Here is a 20,530-nt window from a genome sequence, read left to right as displayed (position 1 = left end):
ACCTCATAACCCTGAAGAAAAGTTTCTATGTATTATGTATATGAGTTAAATATAGTAGCTCTGATAAAAGTGTCTGGTGATCAACCTCTAAAAAGATTAAATGGAGAACAGAGAGGGAAATTGAAGGAGAGAGTTGGTAATAACTGGTTCATTGCAACTTAATGTGCAGCATCCTAATTAGTCAAGTATCCTGTGCCTACCTAGGCATGAAATAACTTTTTTTCTAATTTAAATCTGTGAATTTTCAATTGTTGAACAGCTTGAATCGTCTTTGTTGTAAATAGTCACTGGATTTTTTTTTTTTTTTTAAGTATTTGTCTTCAGAAACAATGAAGGTCATCTTGTATCCATAGAGACCACGTGCACTTTCCTCATTTCTATATACTGTAATGGGTAAGAGTTATTTATAACATTTAAACAAACAAACAAAAACTATTACAGAGCAACCTTTAAATATTATCACAGGGTAAATATCAGTGACTGTGAAATCTCTTACTCCAGAAAAATCCATATTCCAAAAAAGATGATAGTAGAAAATTCATGTATTTGTATATATTAATATTTTCAGTAATTCAATATCCTATAGGGGGTGTGTGTGTATGTACACATGCTTATAGATGGATGTATGTTCATTTCTTGGGAATCACTGTGACTTCATTGTAGACTCTGATTGTTTTAGTATTTTTTAGGAAGTGATAATTTTACATGCTTTAGAATAAAGCAAGTCTTGGTTTCGATGGGGTGTAGATTTACTGTTTTGCCTAGTCTTCCTTCTCTCTTTCACATAAGCATGGGAAACAAAATGGTTTTGGTGTATTGCTTTATAAACAGAGCCAAGGTCATGAGTCTATTCCTCTTATTTTCTACTTTGCTTTGTTTATTTCCATGGACTGTACATCCCTAACCTAAATCTGGGAATAGGGGGTAAAAATACTAGACTCTTACTCAATATAGATCTATTGCCAATAAAACCCACAGTATTAGCGATCTAAATTAGGACACTGTTGTTAATGAAGGGAGTCACTTTTAATAATAATATGAGGGCAGCAGGCATAAATTGAGACTGATTTGGGTGGATATATGGTCACTCTGATGATTAGAGTTGTCACCCTAGTGTTGCTTCTTACCAATTTTGAAATTCTACGTTTAGGGAGAGAAAAACACATTTTTGCATACATTATGTAGAAAAATATCTCCATGTGTAATAATTGGGTGGTATCTTTAATTTTGCATATTTACCAAGTTAAATGTATAATGTGTATCTGCTTTATTGATTAGTCTGTTTAGGAAGAATTGCAGCTGATGAACTGCGTATTCTCTTGCTAAGTAATTAATAACATTAACTTTATTATTTTTGTCCCAGAACGTCACAGACCTCATTCAGCACTAAAGAGCCTGTAAATCGTTCGATAAAGAAGGTGACAGGCTGCACGCACGTCTGTGCCCTCTGCTCACATGTGGTTGAGAAAGCCTGTGGTTGTAAACATCCCCGACTGGAAGCTGGAAGACAGCAAAGCTTTCAGTCAGATGTTTGCTGCTACCGGCTGTTCACAGACGGCACTTGGTCTGCACTTGGTCTGACAGCACCTAAGAGGTGGGCTTGGGGGGCCTGCGGGCTGCGGGCTGCTGGGAAGCCCGGGAACATCCAGGTCAGGTCCCCGCGCGGGGCCGGCTGGTGCTGCTGGTGCTGCTGCTGCTGCTGCTGCTGCTGCTGCTGCTGCTGCTGGGCCTGAGAGAAGTGAGTCAAGAACTTGGTGCCTGCCAGGGGATCCAGCTTTTCTCTGCCCTGGCAGCAAGCTTTCATTCCTTATGGCCTCTCCAAGTAGGCGGGAGTTTAGCTTCCCCGCAGTTCAGAAGACCCATTTCCTCCTAAAAATGCCTTCGAAGCTCTGCGAGCAGGTTTGCCACAACCTCAACCCAGCAACATAAACCTAAACATTTCAGTTTCTCTGTAGCGAAAAGGTATGTGTGTGAACCTTGTCTCTGTCCTCGCACCCCCCCACCCCCAGTTGCCCACCTGCCTCGCCCTGAGTGACGTCATAGTGCCTGTCAGAACTTGGCCATCTGCGCCTGTGCAAAGCGCTTATCAGTGGGTCTGCTCAGTTCCCTTCAGTGAGTGTATCTTCCCAGGGTATGGACGCCTTGTGAGCAGGTGTACTGTACCTATTCTTTGGGGTTTCCCCATGGAAGTGAATAATACGGGACTTTTCTCAGCATTCGATGTGGACTAATTGATCGTGTATAATTTTATAGCAGCTGCTGTTCTGGGTTTTAATATTCGTTTTCTTATTCTTGTGTTTTAGACACTGGGAAACATTTGTTTTATTGAAATTTTTCTCTTCAATAAAGCACTGGCATTTTTATGATTTATTATTATTAAACTGCTAGACATCATACTGTGTTAGGTTCAGTACATAATTAAACCAAAAGATAAAATTCTTGCTAATCTAATTCTAAACGTGTGTGTGTGTGTGTGTGTGTGTGTGTGTGTATAGTTTTTTATTGCATGACAAGCTTTCTGAGGGCAGGGACATTCTATATTTATAATTCTGTGCTCCCACATTAAAAATGCATGTATAAGATTCTAATTAGAATTTTATGTTATTGCAGCACTATCTACTATTTCCTTTTATTCTCAATCCAGATGAGCAAATGACAGCCTGGGTCATAATATAGCTATTCCAGGTGTATCCACACTACAGCATTTATTTTTAAAGGCTCCTTTGTTACAGTGGTGGTTTACAAGACTTCCTTGGTCAGAAGGGGAGGGGGGGAGGGAGGGAGGGAGGGTGGTTTGTTGCTTCAGATGCAAGTAGCTTGGCAACTTGTAAGTATAATTTCCAAGCTTGACGATTAGCATGCATCAGGCATCCCTTCTGAACTCTTAATGAAGCAGATTTATTGCATATTCCATGACTCTCTGTTTTAGCGCACCGGGAGCTTTAGATTCCAGATAGCTGCAAATGGATTGAGTTATGTCTGAGAGCCCTAGAACTGCTCCCTGGTCCAGGCAGAAGAGTTCTCTGGTTATAGGATTATTTTGTTAAACCAGGTGACGTTGTTTATTTCCTATGAAAAAGTTTGTTATTGCTTTAAAATTCAGTAAAGTGGATCGAAACTGCCTAGTTTAATAATTTGCACAGTTGAATTTGAAAGGTTTTTCAAAATGATAGCCCAAATCCAGGCTAAAGGAGGGACAGAGTTGTTATACTCTGCCGAGCCAGTCCAGTTATCCCTTGATATGCTGCAGGATTAATGGTACAATCAGTGTTATGTAACACTTGTTCTATATTATTCTGCCCTAATGAGGTGGATTGGAGACCGTGTCAGCTTTAATTCTGGATGCCCTTGCTTCATTGTACTTGAGTACAGCCTTTTTAGTCATTTGCAGATGACTTCCTCGTGTTTTAATTTTGAAGAACCACAGATTCCCATTGGCCTGAAAATTTAGCAAATGATTATTTAAAACAAATACCTTAAAATATTAAATTGTCAGTATTTTCTGGTAAACCTGTAACAACTTGTTTCCCTAGCTTTTGATTTCGCTTTTAGGGAGAAGTGTGTGTGGTCTTTATTGACAGGCCTTAGAAAGCTCAGAAACTTAAGTTTTGTTTTTTTTTTAATCAAAATAATATCAAAAGCAAAACATTTTTAGTTACTGAACACCATTCTGAAAATGGCAAGGTTTTTTTCCTTAATAGTTTGAGATTAGTTAGGGATTACTTTCTTAAGCAAACAGCTACTGAATTGTGTCAAGTTCATTTCCAGTTACATATTGTGTACAGATATTCTCGGTTAACATCACATGTTGGATGGGTCCTCCTTGGTCTCAATACCTGAGTCCCTTCCACCTCAAGTTCAGAGGGTTGGGGTGACCCAGAAGTGTGGTAAACTTGAATTCCCATGTCTTCCTCATTACATGTAGCACTTCCCAACTTCAGTTCCTTTTCACTCCTCTGATTAAAACTTCATTCATTAAATGAATGTGTTTCTATATGCTGCAGGTAGTCAGGACTTTTTTTGTTGTGCTTTTAAGTTTGAATATCAGTCTGAGCTTAATTACTTTTTAAAATGCTGTTTCAAATACTCTGTCATGGTTTCCCAAGTTTGATTAATTATGTGTGGACATATGATACATGTTTTGACTTTGGCTTTTTCTTATCTGTAGCATATTACAGACTTCCAAATAATTTGACATTTGCTGCTGTCTTTGCTTTGACTTTCTAACATATTTGGTAAAACAATTAGTCTACTCGTTTTCAAATATTAGTCTGTATCAGAATTACTTGGAGGGCTTATTAATTGAAGCACAGATTGCTGGGCCTTACAAGAGTTTCTGCCTTAGGTCTGGGGTGGGGCTTGAGAATCTGCATTTCCCCCCTAAATTCCCTGGTTTTGCTGATGCCTCTGTTCTGGGTCCATGCTTTCAGAACCAGGGGCTTATCTTACATTCTTTTCCCTGTTTGGTATTTGCCTATTTAGTGACTGAAGGAAAAAAGAAAAAAAAAAAAAAAAAAAACATTAAATCTCCAACTTAAAAATATGTAGTAATCCAAAAGTTTGATTCCAAAAAGGTTTGTTAGAAACCTGAGGCCAAAAAAAAAAAAAAAAAAGAAACCTGAGGCCCTTTTTCCTCCAGAGAATGTATCCTATTAATTGTCTAGCCCAAAAAACCCTGTTTGAATACACTTGTAAAGAAAAGCAGAGGAAAAAATATTGTTGCAGTAAGAGTAGTTGAAACAAAAGCAATACTCTTAGAGGGAACAAAATAAAGGGTGTGTGTGTGTGTGTGTGTGTGTGTGTGTTAAATCTTCAGGAAGATTACTTCAGGAAAAGTAGCCTGAAGGGGACAAGAGACCAGGCCAGGTAGAAACTTAGGAGGTTCCAGAAGATCCTCAGATGCCTGTAAAATTCCAAAGATTCTTAGTTTGCCGGCAATGGTTCTTATATTTAATTTTACTTCCAAATTTGAGGATTTCCTCTTCTTTAATGCAAGTGTACTGATGAGGCCGCTTTTAATTCTTAGTAGAGTTATTTGTGGTAATACTAGTTTAATCAGAGGAATACAGAGAGGAGGAAAAGGAATTTCTGTGGGGTAACTTAACAATACTTAGGACAGTGCAAGGTAGAAAGTGATCAGAGAATGTGGCAAAGATGTTCCTGCAGTGAAATTGTCTGAATTATGAATGTGGGGGAGATGCAGAGAGGCTGGGGAGGGGAAGAGAAATGAAAAATGAGGACAAGAAAGGCCACAGCTAAGCTTTGAGCTCCTCAGAGGTGTTTTATTCATTTTGTCTTTTACCCCAAATGGGAATCTTCTTAATGGGCAAGAATGGGTGATTAATGCATCATACTGGCCACCAAACGGGCTCCTATAAATGCAAGTTCACTTGTTTTGAAGAGAGGGATCTAGAAAGATGAGAGGCTGTAAAATCATCCACATTTAGATCTGGAACATTTACAGGATGTCTGCATATATTGCCATAAATTATTTCAGTGAAAAGAATATCACTTCTGCCTTTTCCCTTGGATTCTAAACTTCATCTCAAAATACCTCCTGACTCTTTCCTCATTTCTGTGGATCACAGTACCAATTCTTTTTCCAACAGATTCTACAAGAGTATCTTTTTAAAAAATGTAAGTCATCATATGTACTTCACTATAAATTTCACTGTCAGGTAAAGGACCAATATCAACACAGTAAAGGGTTTTGTAAGTCCTGATTGAAGCCAAGTTGCAGTTCATGTAAACATCCTACACTCAGCTGTAGTACATGGATTGGCTGGGAGGTGGATGTTTACTTCAGCTGACTTGGAATATCAACCATTAACATCGGTGTAGGACTTGGCAAGAGTGGTACACAGAGGCTTGATTTTTTTAATGTAATTACTTAAATTTAAATTACTGTCCTATCTTTTTATTTTGTGTTATTATGTCTCGAACATGAGGTAAGACTTTAGGTATTAGGACAAAAAAGAAATGTCCTTATGTGGTAGCTGGGGTCAGATCTCTAAGCATTGCAGTGTGCTTTAACAAACATGGGCTTTGACGTCAAAGTCATTTGTAGCCATCTGGGTTCTACCATTGAATTTGTTATACGATTTGGAGGAGGGAAAGGCACTGTTTCACACCTCAGTGCTTTTCTCATCTGCAAAATAGGTACGGTATCTGCTTTAAAGGACTGTTTAAAGGATTGATCTAGATGACGGATGTAAAGTGGCTCATTAGGACAGTGGCTGTCACATTAAGCACTCAGTAATTGCTAAGATGTTAGCTGTTATTAATGCTAGCTACAATACCCGATAATAGTACATAGCACATTTTAGGTGTTCAATCAGTAATTGCTGTTATGTCTAATTAGACATAACTCATTTTTATTTTACCAGTAAAGATGACACTACCTTTCTGGTTTAATAGAAATGATTTGCATCTTTGACAACACTATAATTTAGTGGTAAAGAGTTTTGAAGGCCAGCTTCTTACACTCCTATTCTGGGACTGCCACTGACCAGTTGTGTTGCTGTGGGGGAGTTAAGACTCTCCCTGTTCCTCACTTGCCTCTGTCTGCTTAATTAAGACAGAACCTGGCTAATGGGATTGTTATGAGACTGAAAGAGTTAATACCAGTGAAAGTGTTAGAACAGTTCATGGTACTTACTAAGTTCTTGATAAATGGTAGCTATTACTATTTTTAAAAACGTGTTTGTTATCTATTATTTTTTCCCAGAGTATGATTATGCTCTACATCTCAAATAATTTAAAGATAAGCTAATACCTAATAATTAGTTGTAACTATGTTTTGGTTGGTTTAAATGATTGTTTCATGTTTCATGCTTCTATTGAAAATATTTAAGATTTTCTAAAGCTTTGCTTTTCAATTCCAGCTTTTCATTTTTTGGTGAGCTGAGAAAACAAAATAAACAACAACCACAAAACCAAAATTGCTTAAGAAACACACATTATTCTAACAGCTTGGCCAGTGTCTCTAAACCCTGTCTATGTCTAAATCCTGAATTAGAATTCACATTTGATGCTTCTACCTGTTATGAGAAGTTCACAATTAAGTAAAAATGTGAAATTAAGACATGGAGACTTGTTCTTAAAAAGGTGAGTGCTTTGTCTAATTATATTTTATTTGTTCAGTAACAGTAATTTTTCATTATTTGTTACTGAGAGCTGTTTTATTATGTGCTTGGACTCAAAACATATTTCAGTGAGTGCTACATATCCCTTTGAAACTCATCAAATGCTTAAATTATTTTATAATTTATAATACTTCAGGCAGGAAGAACCTCGCAATGCATTGTAGAAGCATTATCTAAAGGTAGTTTTAGGGCAGCCCGCATGGCTCAGCAGTTTAGTGCCACCTTTGGCCCAGGATGTGATCCTGGGGTCCTGGGATCGAGTCCCACGTCAGGCTCCCTGCATGGAGCCTGCTTCTACCTCTGCCTGCCTCTCTGCTTCTCTCTCTCTCTCTCTCTCTCTCTCTCTCTCTGTCTCTCATGAATAAATAAAATCTTTTTAAAAAAGTAAAATGTGATTTTGAAATTAGATATATTTGGGAGTTCCCCATCACTTCATCTTTGAACCTCAGTGAATAAATTAGTAGAATTTTTCTTTTATAGTCTCAGATATTAAAAAAATACTTAGTACATCCTGTGGATTAGTCTATGTTTTTTATTTAATTCATTGGTTTTGTTTTCTTTTGTTTAATGATCATGTGTTTATATGTGTATATCACGTATCTTCCTGGTGCTGTAATAGGGTCTTTGCTCATAGGGACTGTCAGCTGTGCCCCACTTTGTCACTTAGAAAAAGCTCTATGTGAAACATGAGTTACAGCTAAGACTTGAGTATTTATCTGGTTTTAATCAGTACATTATAAGTTACACTGAGCTGTCCCCACCCTTGTAGGAAAACACATGCTTTGATTTCTTTACAAACTATGTATTTATTGGAAATGTAAAATTTCTTTTCTGGTGAATCCATGCTTTTAAGTATTAAATGTTAGAGATCTGGGTAAATGTTTAAAATTCCTCCCTTACTTACCAGTTGCGATTTATTATTTAATTGATTGGTAGAGAATATAAGATAAAGTTCAATGTCTTTGGTAAATTTGAATGGATATGATCTAAAATTGAACTATTTTCAGGGCATCTGGGTAACTCAGTTGATTAAGCATCTGATTCTTGATTTCTGCTCAGGTCGTGATCTCAGGGTTGTGAGATAAAGCCTGTGGTGGACTGGTTGTGGAGCCTGCTTAAGATTCTCTCTTTTCTTCCCTCTGCCCCTCCTTCCTGCTTGCTTGCTTGAGCGCTGACATGCACTCTATAAATAACACTGACATGCGCGAAATAAATAAATAAACTATTTTCTATCAGGTGTGAATATTTGATACATCACATAGTTATTTGCTAAGCATTTGGCATAAATTATTTAACTTTTCTTTCATTATATCTTTTCCTATCTCATTGATTCCCAGTATTAGAAATGTAGGGTTCCAAGCCAATATCTCCTATCAACTTCAGTAATCAAAGTCCATTAAAATGCAGAATCTGTGATATATGAGAGCTTTCCTTTTAGTTCTGCTTCAGGTTTTTTTTGAACAGTAATTCTGCTTTTTGATAAAGGTCAAAGTGTTATTCAGTGCAAAATCTTATGCAGAATTATAAGCAACTATATGATTTCTTTATTGTTGCAGCATATTGAGGTTTTTTTTAAGCTAGAAATATGCTAATATCAAATTCTGGATTAAAATGAAATGTAGGGTATTTTCTTTAATAACTTCTAATTCTTCATAAAACTGCCAGTACATTATGAAACCAGAGCAGTTTCACATTTAGGATTTTTATATGTATATAAATTAGGATTACTTTTTTATATTGGCCTTAACTTCCTTTAATTTTATGGAAAAGAACCAGTCCCAAGGGCATTTTTATAATTTAATACATGTTATTCCTATGAGGCTAAGTAAAAGTGTTCCATGAATCAAAATCTTAGCTGTAGAACCTGTTCAACTACTTAACTGTCTGTCTTGGGACTAACCAGATGTAATTATAACTGGCTTAAAAGTTCTGACCTTTTCCTTGCTTATTTCAAAGTGATTCTTTAAAGACTATTAAGCTATGTTCAGTATTTGTCCTACTGTGTAAAAATATTTAAAGACAGAGTTTAAGCTGTTGATTTTGTTTTTTAAAAGTAGTTTGAGAAGGTTCCTTTGCTGCTTGTTCTCCATGCAAATTTTTTAGGAGTCCAAATTCCCTGGGTTGGGGAGGAGGGAGATGGAGGTGGAGGTGGAGTCTTCGTAAGGTTTCTTTGAAAAAGTATAAAAGGTCCCTAAAGGTATACATTTGCCTTCATTTTGACCCTCTAAATCTTCCTTATTCTATAGCTTATCTGTGAAAATTGTTTTATGTATTCAATTTATATGTAACAGTCATTTGTTTAAAAGTATCAGTGTTTAGTCAGTAGCACAGAGTCCATATTTGCCAAAATACTACATTACTTTTAAGTGAAGCTATCAGTATGGATGAGAAATAGAGTTTGGAGACTGGGTATTGGCAATTTTTTTTTCAGATAACTTTTTGGCCATTTGTTCTGTAATATTTACAGTAAAATGTGCAGGTACCTCTTTGCTTTCTCCACATTCACATGACATATCTTTCTCTTGGTTACACTCTAAAAATTGTGAGCAGTACAACCCTTCCAAATTATTTTCGTGTTTTCACAGACCTACACCCTACTGGCATGGGTGGGAATTCTGTCATGCAATCACACTATGTATAGTATGTACTTAATGTTTTAAAGAACTTTTCATATCTTTGCATCACTAGTTTTTAGTTTCATATACAAATGTGCCATACATGTTTACTTCCCCATTGGTAGATCTACCTATATGTTGCTCCAATATTTCACTATTGTAAACAGTCCTGCAAAATTCCAGTATTTTGATGCCTAGTGTAACTGTTTCTACAGGACAACTTGTAAAGGTATAATTGCTCTGTCAAGGAAGACGTCTTTTTAAAATGCTTACAGATCCTGCTAACTTAATCTCAAAGAGTCTGTGCCAGTTTATACTTTCATTAGCAGAAGAGAGTGCCTGATTTCTCACATCCTTGCCAGAGCGCCATCAATCTTGTTCAGTTTTGCTGATCAGAGAGTTGCAAAGTAGTACCTCATATTTGCATTCCCATGTCTAAAGGAGAAGTTAACATCTTTCCATATCTTTATTGGCTTCTCTCTCTCTTTCTCCATTCCTCCCTTCCCCTTCCTCCCTTCTTTCTGTCTCTTGGATCACCTGTTCATACCCTTTGCCCATATTTCTTTTTTTTTGCTAATTTGTTCTTACTGCTTTGTAGAGACTCTTTGTACTTTGGATATTTTTTTCTTTCTATGTTATATGTGTTGCAAATATTTCCTCCTTATCTGTCATGTTTTTTAACTTATTTAAAAGTGTTATGTAATATTTTGCGGCTTCTAAGTTTTGTTTTTCTTTAGAAAGGCCTTTTCCACCTTCAGTATTAAACATACATTATCCTAAATATATTACGTCTTAATCTTTTAAAATTAGGTTTCTCATCAAAGCTAAGAAATGCCATTGATTCTACAACACTGGTATTTTATGTGCTGAGGAAGAAGGAAAAAAGACTTTGAGGAACAGATCACATACTTACTCATTTCAAATTTTATAAAGATCTCTTTTAGATATTTATGTAGACAAATGTTTTAAATTATAAAACATTTAAAATAAAGTATCAGTTTTTCATCTTTGCACCAACAAACTGTAGTCCTTGGGTGTTCTGAATTTGTCACTGAATTTAAATATGTCTTTCATTATTACTCTCTGAGTATTCATAAATACCACAGTGTATGTGAAACACCTATTGTGGTACTGATACTTATCTAGATACTTTTATATATGCTCTCATCTCAGCCTTGTGGCAGCCTTTCAATGTAACTGTTATTTAGTGCATTTTACAGTTGAGAAAACTGGGACTCAGAAAAGTTAAGTTGCTTGTATCACAGAGCAGTTAAAGTGATGGACTCTCCTGAGTGCAGAGGTGGTGCAGTGGCTCAGGTTCAGGATGTGGTTCTGAGTCATTTATGGAGGCAAAGACAATATATATGTGGACCCAGGTCTACCCTCAAATATACAGGCAGTCTAGAATGGAACATCTGTAATCGTTTAAAAGTGTGTGAATGATGTGTGATTCTGATTTTCATACCTTCTCAGAACCAATGTATGCTATGCTGCCAAATAAATGTTCACATTTGTACTTATTGATAAGTTTGCTGATTTTTTTTTATTCCTGTCAATTTTCATGTTGTTATGGTTCTGGAATCAATAGGATTTATAATGGGGCCTTTACTTTAAGATGGAAAATAAATACTGATACCAAGAAAATTGTATAAGCATTCTATTTGTATGTCAACCCTAAACCAGAACAAGAGATTATAGTTGCACACTTAGCCTGAGCATTGTTACCTACATTAGAGTCCTAGCCAGTCCTAATAGTATATACCTTGAACCTTTCACATAAAATATGTTTTTAAAACTGCATGTATGATGAGAATGATATGGTTTTTATTATGAACCAAAGGAAGTCATTTAAACTTTATTTTCACACAGGCAGATTTTTAGCTTCAAAAAGAACAAACAAGATAAATATTTTGTACTGTTTGGTTATATATAAAAAATGATTAGGCAGCTCAAACAAGGGAGGTAGAAGACTCACAAAGGTACCGACATTAGAAAAAAAACTCATCAGAGTGCTAGGCAAACTCAGTGTGGCCATGCCAGACAAGGATGTATAACGTCAAGGATTAGCGATAGTGCTCTGGGTAGACCAGATTACAAGCCTTTTCTAAAGTCATGTTGCATATCCTGGGATTTGAATCCATGCCTTATATTTATTTGTATACAGAATAGGTTGAATTTTGTAAGAAGCAGTGTTCATAAAAGTTGGCAAACCTGTTTTACTTGTCAGTGTTTTCAGATCATTGCTTATAAAACATTGATATTTATAGTAAATATCTTCTTTTAAATACAGGCTAAACCTATTAAATCATGTGCCCTTGTGCTGTACTCATTTAAGAACTTGACCCTCTGGCAAGTGATTGAGACAGCTCTCAGTGCCATGGAGTGTTTGAAGGAGCTAAAGGGAAGTAGGAAGAGAAGAGATTTTCAGAAATAAGTATTCATACACCAGTCAGGCTTTTGAGAGAATGAAGGATATATCTTTACACTGTGTGACCTTTGGCTAATTCCTGAAGCATTCTGACTTCATATCCTTGTATATAAATGAGAACATTATAGTCTTATAAGTCTCTTTACTAATGTGACTGCATCCAGTGGTCTATTTTACTGTGTGTTTGTGTGTATCAGTAGAGCACAATATGTAGCAGAGTGATTTCCAGGTTAAACTACCTGGACTCGCTTGTAAACTGGAGTCCCCTATCTCCTAAATTGTAATGAGCATTTAATTAGATAAGCCAGATAAACCACTTAGCACACTATCTGCACATATTAAACACTCAGGAAATATCTCATTCTTCAAAACTCAATCCAGGTGTCAAGTCTTAACAGGATCTAGACCTTGGACCTTTTAGGTAAAATTGGTCTTGTCATTGTGCCATAAATGTGTCTTGTACTGAATGCTAATTTAACCCTGTTATTAAGTGCTAAATTTATCTCTAATTTATCTATATATCTTTTCCTCCTAGATTATGAGCCCCTTGAGGACAGAAACAGGTTTATTCATCTACATAAGTTTAGTGTCTGACATCATACATTTTGTTGAAAGAATAAAATTTTATTCTTGTTTTTAAATAGAATCCCCTCCCCACTTAACGGATGATAGTCTGGAGCACAGGTGACGAGTAGAAATGCTGTCAGAAATCTGTCATGGTCTTACCCCCATCCCTTCTTTTTAACAGCTTTTTTTTTTTTTTTTAACAACTTTTAATTGCCGTTGCATTCTGAAGGATTTTTTTACTTCTTCACAGTGTTTTCCTTATAATAGGGAAATAAAGAAAGTAACTGCTGGGTGGAGAAGACTGTCCTTTAGATGAATTAAAGTACTATGATGAGAAATTGTATAATGCATCATCATGGTAGTAGAAAAGAGTATTGATCCTGGAATCAGAGCCTCCAAGTTCATGTTACAGCACTGTATTTTTTGTAATCTGACAGTGATCACATTTTCTCTCTATAAAGTAAGCACATTTATTTCATGTTGCACGTTGTAACAATAGGAAAAATAGACTAAGGCATAAGAAGGGTTGGAGATTGTGCTTTGGGTAGACTGGAGAACAACCCTTTTCTAAAGTTGTTAGGATGGTAAACGTGAGATAATACATAGTACTAGCACCTTGCTTGCTTAACGGAAGACACTCAAATAGTTCCAGAAGTTAGTTTCTTTTTTGGGGGAGGGAATGGGGACACAGACCTAGTGGGAAGGGGGAGGTTTGGTGGAGAAACTTTTTCTGTAGGAGCAGGGAGATGAAAGGTGGTGGACCCTGAGCCCAGTCTTCTTGGAATGGTATAGCAGAACTAGAGCCAACTAACAAGTTTTCTGTCCTGGAGTTAGTTTCAATTGATACTGTACCCTTTAAATTTGAGAAAAGCCAACCTATTTTATTCAAATTGCTATTGTTTTCTGTTAGAAATGTTGTTTAAGTTAGTTGTACTCTTGGTTAGATTTGAAAAACAGAACTAAAATGTTAAATGGTGACATTTTACTGACATCAAGCTAATATTGTAGAGAGAGCAAACAAAGATAAAATGGCAAAGGTATAGCCAAGAATTAAGTCCCATAATTAAAGGTTAATATTTTCTGAATACAAAAAGGCAGGTCTCTGCTTCATCAAACTTGACACAGTTAATCATTGATAACTTGAGACACACATCGAAAACATTAGAGCCATATAGGTCTTTATTGATTGTGTTTCCCTTATAAAAGGTAGAAGTGTAGAGAGAATTTTTCTCAATACTACTAATACAAATAAAATTGGTTGATTATTAGATACCTTTCAGTCCAGTGGCTATGGTAGATGAACCTTCACTACTTATGAGAGTTTTGTCCAGATCGTTTCCCAGTTAGTGTGTTTTGAAGGAACCCCACAAAGTCTCCCACTTGCAATTTCTTCTCCCCCTGTTCTTACTTTCTACTTTCATATCTTTTTACTAAATATTTTCTCCCAGTTCTATTTGTGTCTTCTTCATTTGATCTGCTTTTCAGAGAATCAGTTAATGATTTGACTACAGTGTAACAGAAAACTCTAAAACAGTAGCTTTAAACAAGTTGGTGGTTTGTGTTTTTCCCCTCATGTACTGTAGTTTCCAGGAATCTTGGTGTCATGGCAGACTGAACTAAACATAAGTCTTCCTCCTGCTACCATTCAATAGTTCGAAACTCATAGAGATGTCAAATAAATACACATGGCTGACTGCAAAAGAAAAATCTCAGCTGCCAGAATGAAGAGAAAACAGCCAGAGTAGTAAAGTCAGAAGCTGAAAGCTGCGTGGACCCAGGAGATTATCAACTTGGTTATTAGACTCAGCAGTGGACTGTGGGACTTGAACAGGAAAAGAGATGTGACCAGATACAGTTCAGGGAGCTGACACTGAGACCTCTGCACAGTCAAGACCCTGGAAGGTTCTGCAGCCTCAGGAAGGGGGAAGCAGCCCTTCCTGCCAGCTCCGCCTGGCAGCCCAGGGAGCCACAGAGCAGCTTCTGAACCTAAGACTATGTGAAGGGGGAGGAAGAGTTAAAATGTCCGTTTCAGTCTTGCCCTCATAGTATCCATGTTTAGTTTAAAAATTACTGTGAGCATCTCTTTAATGTGCCAGCACAATAAAGTGTTAGTAGCAAAGCAGTGAACGGAACACAGAAGTTTCTGCCCTCTTGGAGTCTCTATTCTATCAATCATAAAAAATTTTAGTAATGTATAGATCAGACACACTTGAAGAAAAATTTTGAGACAATAGAAGGAATAAGCTAGAACACAGCACAAAAAAAGATGGAAAAGGGGCACCTGAGTGGCCCAGCATTGAGCGTCTGCTCAGGGCATGATCCCTGGGTCCTGGGATCGAGTCCCACATTGGGCTCCCCACAGGGAGCCTGCTTCTTCCTCTGCCTGTCTCTGCCTCTCCCATGAACAAATAAACTTTTAAAAAAAAGAGAGATGGAAAAAATGAAAGATTAACACGAGAGATCCAATGTACATATGGACTTCAGGAGTTTAGGAAGGTAGAAAATAGAATGGGGGTAGGTGAAGCAATTGTTGTGAACTGACCAAGCTGATGTATTTGTGTTCAACCGTTGGTAGATCAGTATTACACACTGAGTGCCCCTACCCCCCCCCAAAAAAACCCACCCACACTCCCCTCAAATCACCCTCAACAGCCAGATTGTAATGAAAACAGTTTCAAACCAACTTCTGTCACAAGTACAGATACTAGCTAAGCAAGAAAACAGTTCTTGTATATTTGGCAGACTCAAGGAAGTTTTCAACCCTTTGAGATGCTCTGACTATATAACCTTGTCTAAAGAAATCCCTTCAGGAAGCAGAATTCTGTGCTCATGGCTGGACAGAGGATCTTTTAGGTGATTTAGGTTAGGATGTTATCCCAAAGATTAAGGACTAGGCCAACCTGGATTTTTTTACCTCTTGGAAGGGTGGGGCATACAACTAGCCAATTCATATAATCTTGAAAACCTTTAATTTCAACATCAGAGCCAGTTTTTGAAGAGCATCTTTCTAGTTAACAGACCACAAATTTGATCAATAAAAGTGTTAGCATTTAGTGTGTAAATCAGCAAAGCATTGTATGTTCTTCAAGACATAGACAACAGTACCTAGAAAAGTTTCCTCTTGAATTATGGATTCTCTGATTAGAGTGTGACTGTGCTGTCTTGATCAGAATGTTAGCAGGACCCAACTGATGACTTTACATAAGTAACACACAATGTGCTACATATGCTGGAGAGTTTCAGCATAAGTTGCAGATACCTTAACAGCTATATTGAAAGAGAAACATGGCTAAGGAGTTTCCAGAATTGATCAAAGACATTGCATTAGGAATGATATCTGCCTTCTGGTAACAGAACCAAAGTAACGGTGGTGCTTAAATTGTTGGATAGGCTGTCAAGGTAGGCTGTCCAAGTGCTCAGTAACTGCACAAGGTCAGTGGGGCCACAGGCTTTTTCTGTTCTCTATGACCCACAGAAACCTCATTGTGGCTTCTGTTCTCAAAAGATGGCTCACATTCCAGATAACAGGAAAGAAGGGCCAAGGGCAAGATACACTTCAAATATGATAGCAAAATAGACTTTTCAGGGAAAAATAAGAATTTGTTACCAGTGGGCATGCACTGAAATCACTGTTAAAGGGTATTTTTTAAGTAGAAGCGAAATGAGCCCAGATGAAATCCAGAAATGCAGCAATAAATGAAAAGCAATGGAAATAGTAAATATGTCTCCAAACATAATTATTAACTGTAAAAGTGTGGGGTTTAAAAACCTGTGGAATTAAAATGAATCATATAATAATAAGACACAAGAAGGGTAAGTGGAGTTAGCGCTCTCAGGTTCTAACACTGGGTAAGTGGTAAAATTAATACCGTCATTGAAATTGAGGCTGCATGTTACAGTATCTGAGTTCAGCACAATAATAGAATGTGTAACAATGTCGCGGGGGGAGGGGGGAGTGGGATACTGAAGGCAGAAATAGAAAAGGAAATGTGAAACAGGCAGGTCAAATTTTAAAACTGCAAAACATAAACCCAAACACTTTCATTTGTTACTGGAGTTATGGTTGGAAAGCTGTCAGCTGAATCAGAATACCCTACATATTTCTTACAAAAGACACAATTGTAAGGTGACAGAAAAGTTGAAAGTAAATGCACAGGGAAAGAAAGATACATTCAACGACCAAATGAGAGTTAGTATGACTATAGTTTTATCAAGCAAAGAGATCTAAAGCAAGAAGCAGCACTACCGATAAAGGACATTTTATAATGATGAAGGAAATAACCCACCCAAATAAAAAAATCCTAATTGTATATGTGCCTAAAACAAATATAAAATATATAAAATAATGACAGGAGAAAAAATCCCTAGCCATAGCTGGAAACTTTTACACAGTTCTGATGATAGCTAATGGAATATTCAGGACCCCACCACCACCAAAAAAAATCAGTGTAGATGTCTGGATGATATAATCACTAAACTGCAGTTAGTTTACATATATTGAACACTTGATCAGAAAAAGTTTACATTTTCTTCTAGTAAATGTGAATCATTAATCAAAGTTGACCTTATGCTAAGTCATAAAACCACCAAATTTCAAAAGATCAAAAGCCTTCATCCAACATTCTCTAACACAGTGGAATTAAGCTAGAAACCAATAAGAAAAAGATGACTTAAGAAACTCCCAAATGCTTAGAAATTATGTAATAGATTTCCAAATAGTCCTTTGGTCAAAGAATAAATCAAATTTCACAATATTTTGAGGTGAATAATGACGGTACCAAAACTTGTAGAGCAGGGTGTGCAAGCAATTTATAGTCTTAAATGCATATATTAGAAGAAAAGCAGTGCTGAAAATGAATGACTTAAACTAATCTCAAGCTAGGAAAAGAACATGGAAATAATAGACAAAAATTAATGAAATAACAGAATAGAGAAAGTCAACAAAGCCAAAAGGTCGGTTTTTTGAAGTCTATTAAGAATAATCACTACTGTTTAAATTTGAGATCCTAACCAGTGATATAAGGCCGAACAGGGGTTCCTGGGTGGCTTAGTCTGTTAAGCCTCTGTCGTCGGTTCAGGTCATGATATCAGGGTCCTGGGATGGAGCCCCAGGTCAGGCTCCCTGCTCATCTGGGAGTCTGCTTCTCCCTCTGCCCCTCACCCTTCCCAAGCCCTCTCTTGTGTGCTTGAGCTGTCTCTTAAATTAAATAAATAAATAAATAAATAAATAAATAAATAAATGTGCGTATATATATTTTATTTTTTTAAGAGGCCTAACAGAAGGTTCTGAAAGGAGAAAACACTATAGACAACTGGTTGGGAGCACAGAAAATTCAAAGAACTCTATAAAATATTTTAAGAATGTATCAAGGTTCCTGGATACAAAGTCAATATACAAAAATTAATTGCATTTCTAAATGTCAGAAGCAAATTGAAATTGTTAAGATGATACCATGTGCACTAGCATAAAATGTCAAATACCTAGAAATAAATTTTTGAAAAAATCATATTGAGAGAAATCTTAAAAGATCTAAATAAATGTATGGATATACATGATAATGGCTTGGAAGGCAATTTTGTAAATTGTTAGTGTGATACTATCACAATCCCAGCAGTATGGGAAGAAGATAACAAGCTGCCAGAAATGCAAAGGACCAAGGCTATCCATGGTAACCTTGAATAACAATAAAACAACTTTCACCAAAGCTGTAGTTATAATTAAGAGTAATGTTGGTTGGCATAAGGATAGACAAATAGACCAATGTAACAGAAAAAAAAAAGTCTAAGGATGAACCCACATATATGAGTCACTGACTTATGACAACGGAGCACCACTGCAATGGGCAAAATGATAGACTTTTCAGTAAATAATGCAGAATCCGATAGCCATATGGAAAAAAAGAGACCTCTTTTTTACATCAGACAGAAAAAAATCAATTCCATATGGAAGATAGTCTAAATGTGAAAGGGGAAATAATAAAACAATATCTGTGATTTGAGGCAGTCAGTGAGTGATTTAAAGGATATAAAGGCATAAAGGGGAAAGAATTTTAAGCTAATCTATGGTGATAGAATCAAGATAGAGGTTATCACTATACTGACTTTTTTTTCCCAATAGAAAAGACAACTTGATATCAGGAAAGAAATAAGATATGAGTAAGGGTATAAGTAAGATTTTTTTAAAGATTTTTTAAAGATTTTTAATTTGATAAAGCTATTGTGAATTTATATGGATAAATTTTAAATTTTAGCTATTTTTAAATATTGAATAAACCTTTTTTTTTTTTTGAAATTTCTGTAATTCACCAAATCTAGATGGTTTATGGTGTGGCCTATTAAACCATCAAGAAACATAATCTTTGTAAATACTGTTCTAAAGAATAGAAAAAATGGGAAAACCCCACTTTGATACTGAAGTCAAATGGAGGATAGGCCAGTCTCTTTTATGAACATGGCTGATTTAGCTTAAATGTTAGCATTTCAGATTCACCAATTAAATTAATTCATTATGACAAAGTTTATTCACAAAATGAATGGTTGGTTTGACACTGGAAAATCTCTTCATGTAATATGCACTTGTTAATAGATTAAAAGGAAAAGCCGCATTCTCAATGCCAGAGGGGAGAAATCCACAAAATGCAACATTCATTCATGATTTAAGAAATTAACCAATGAAATACCCCCCTGATTATGAATAGACAAACTTATTAAAGACCCATGGTTAACATCACAGCTTAATGATACAATTTTAGAGATAATCCTTTAAAGTCAGCAGTAAGACAAGGAGAGTTGTGCACTTTTCCACAGTACACTGATATCTTGGCCAGTGCAATAAGACAAGAAATACAGACTAAGGATTGGAAGGAAACAGTTAATATTAGTAGACAAGATCATTGGGGTATTTTTTTGAAAGTCCAAGAGAACCTACAAAGTATTACGACAAGTATGAGATTTGAGGGTATTTGGATGTAAGACCAAATATGCAAGAATAAGTGGTGCTCCTTTCTTCTCAAAAGACTACCTGAAAGTAATATTTCAGAGAATTTCAGTCGCATTAAAAACTATAAGGTACCTAACAATACACCCAGTAAAGGATGTGCAGGAATTTTACTAAAGGAAACTGGAATAAATGCAGCAATATCCCATGTTGAGGATGGAAAAAGTCAATATATTAAAGCATCAGCTCTCTTTAAATTCCCTGAAGTTCCAATGAAATTCTCAACAGAATATTCCATAGAACTCCATAAGCCTAACGAATTAACAGGGGAAAACAAAGAGCCAAGACAATTGAAAAGGAAGAAAAAGAGGGAGGAGGACCTGTCCTACAAGACAGCAGGACTTATAGAGCAGAGCCATAGTGGCACAAACGCAGATGCACAGATGTGTGGTACAGAATAAAGGTCCACAAGTCACATATTGAGTACTCGATACAACAAAAAATGGGAACACAGGACTTTTAACTAAATATCATGAGGACAATTGCATGTCCATATGGGAAAAAAGTCAAATTACATATCTTTCTCACACCACATGCAAAAAGAAACTTGGATTAGAAACCACCTAAAAATGTTTTAGAAGGATATATAGGGAAGTATGGCCCAGTGTAAGGAAGAAAGAAGTTGCATGTGACACCAAAGAAAGAACCATAAAGGAAGAGATCAATGTATCTGGCTATATTAAATTTACATAGTTAAGTATGACAAAGACACTAAATATGAAAAAAGTCCATAGGCTTGCAGTGCACTTGCAATGTATCTACCAGTAAGCAACAAAGG

General features: G+C 36.3%; 1 long non-coding RNA gene across 1 annotated transcript; it reads left to right on the top strand.

Moving 5' to 3' along the window:
• Window positions 1–405: 405 nt before the first annotated feature.
• LOC118352521 (uncharacterized) lies at window positions 406–14,877 on the top strand. The gene is made up of 2 exons (XR_007401594.1): window positions 406–7,107; window positions 8,205–14,877. It is a non-coding gene; the product is annotated as an uncharacterized LOC118352521 (long non-coding RNA).
• Window positions 14,878–20,530: the final 5,653 nt, after the last annotated feature.

Source organism: Canis lupus, chromosome 13 (genome assembly GCF_003254725.2).
Source record: "Canis lupus dingo isolate Sandy chromosome 13, ASM325472v2, whole genome shotgun sequence".
Taxonomy (NCBI): domain Eukaryota; kingdom Metazoa; phylum Chordata; class Mammalia; order Carnivora; family Canidae; genus Canis; species Canis lupus.
The sequence above is the reverse complement of the archived record's forward strand: the minus strand, read 5'-3'. Positions and strand labels throughout refer to the sequence as shown.